Genomic DNA, 2,010 nt, shown 5'->3' with positions numbered 1-2,010 from the left:
CCGCTTTCCCTTTCTCTCCCCCCCCCCCACCGCTCCAGCCGCCCCGCGCCGTGCCGCGGGGACCGTGCTGCGAGCGGGCCGGGCGGGGGGGGGGGGCGGGGTGGCGGGAGGAGCGGAGGGCCTCCGGCCACCGCGGCCGCCGGTAGCCGCCCCGGGTAGGGATGGCCATGGGCCCCGGGCTCCGGGCCCGAGGGTTCTCGGCGGGAGAGCCGGGCGGGGGTTTAAAGACTCGGGCGGCCCGATGCGACCCGGGGGGCAGCCGGGTGTGCTGCCGGAGGGCCGGGGGGCCGGCGCGCGCGGGCGCCGTGCCCCCCCATGCCAGCCGGCGCGCCCCGCGCTCGCCCTGCGGGCAGCCGGGACGGAGAGGGGTACCCTGCCCCCTCTCTCCGCGGTCTGGTCTCGGCGGAGGGACGCCGCGCGGTCGGCTGGCGCCGGCCTGCCTCGAACGCGTGACCCCGGCGCGAGCGCGTGCTCTCGCCGGGACGGTGAGCCCCCACCCACCGCGGGTGGTGCGGACGCCGCGCCTCGGCGCGATCCGCTCTCCTCCCTGGCCGGGGCTCTCGGTCTGCCGCCGTGGCCGCTGGCGGCGGCGCCCTACCCGCCGGCACTCCGCCATCCGGCGCGCCTGCCTCGCTCTGCCCAACCCGGCTTCGCCGGGCGGCGGGCGGGCGGCAGGCGGGCGGCGGGGGCGGCCCCCCCCGTTCTCCGCGTGGAGACGGGGAGAGCGGGCGCCGTCCCCGTCCGTCCCGCCTTGCCCGCCCGCCCGCCGCCGGGCGTCTGTCCGCGGAAGGGACGGGAGAGCGCGTGGTGTCGTCCGGGAGGCTGTGTGTGCGCGCGCGCGGGCGTGGGCGCCGCCTCGGGGCCACGGCGGAGCCGGAGGCCGGCGAGGCGAGCGAGGAGCTGGGGAGCGCGGGGCCGGTGGGCCGCGGGCGCGCGGGCAGCGGCCGGTGCCGCTGCCGGTGGCGGCCGGGCTCCGACGCTGGGGGTCCGCGGGGAGCCGCCCCCTCCCCCAGCGTCCCCGAGGCAGGCGGCGCGGCCGGCGCGCTGCTCCCCGCCGGGCCGGGCCGAGCCTGGGCGCCTGGGCCGGACTCGAAGCGAGCAAAGGGTTGTCCCAGGTCGGGAGCGAGGGCTCCCCGCCCTTCTCGTTCGGGTTTTCCTTTTCCCTTTTTCCCCCCCCACTCTGTGCTCGTACGGTCAGCGGGGCGAGCCCCTCTCTCTGGCTCTCGGCCGTCCCTCGCTCAGCAGCCGGCGTCGGCGTGAGGAGGGAGGCGGAGCGGAGGGGGGGCCCTCAGGGGCTGCCGAAGGCTGCCCGGTCCCCCCGCGCGCGCGGCGGGGACCGAAACCGAGACAACTCTTAGCGGTGGATCACTCGGCTCGTGCGTCGATGAAGAACGCAGCTAGCTGCGAGAATTAATGTGAATTGCAGGACACATTGATCATCGACACTTCGAACGCACTTGCGGCCCCGGGTTCCTCCCGGGGCTACGCCTGTCTGAGCGTCGCTTGGCGGTCAATCGTCACCCCCGCTGTCGCGTTGGCGCAGCGGTGCCGCCCCTCGGGGGGGGCGCGTGGGGGGGCGGGGGAGGCGCGGCGGCGCCGGCGGCGGCGGTGCGCGGCGGCCTCGGCGGCGGAGAGTCGGCGGCGGAGCCGGGACCCCGGTGCGTGCACCGGCGGCCCCGGTCTTCCTGCCCGCCGGGCTCCGGCGCCGGGCCGCCCGCAGCGGCCGCGGCCGGCGTGCCTTGCCGCGCCTGTGCCCGCCCTCCTCGCCCTCCGAGCGCGGTGGCCACCGCTGCGCGGCGCGCGCCGTGCGGGGTGGCGCGGCTGGGGCGCCTCGCAGGCCCGTGCCCCGGGGAGAGGGTGCCTCCTCTTCCCCGCGCGGCCGGGCCTTCGTCCCCCTAAGTGCAGACTCGGGGAAACCCCCCGCTCCCGGAGCGCCCGCTTCGCGGAGTTCGTCCCGCTGGGGCCCCCCCCCCAGGTCGGGTGGGTTGCGGTGGCCCGGCGCGCCTCGTC

At 79.5% G+C, this 2,010-nt stretch overlaps 1 non-coding gene across 1 annotated transcript; it reads left to right on the top strand.

The window, feature by feature from the left end:
• The first annotated feature begins 1,349 nt into the window (after positions 1 to 1,349).
• Positions 1,350 to 1,502, top strand: LOC136995538 (5.8S ribosomal RNA). Its single transcript, XR_010887084.1, has one exon. It is a non-coding gene; the product is annotated as a 5.8S ribosomal RNA (ribosomal RNA).
• Positions 1,503 to 2,010: the final 508 nt, after the last annotated feature.

This window comes from Apteryx mantelli, unplaced genomic scaffold, assembly GCF_036417845.1.
Source record: "Apteryx mantelli isolate bAptMan1 unplaced genomic scaffold, bAptMan1.hap1 HAP1_SCAFFOLD_124, whole genome shotgun sequence".
NCBI classification, from domain to species: domain Eukaryota; kingdom Metazoa; phylum Chordata; class Aves; order Apterygiformes; family Apterygidae; genus Apteryx; species Apteryx mantelli.
This window is presented reverse-complemented; position numbering and strand designations above follow the sequence as displayed.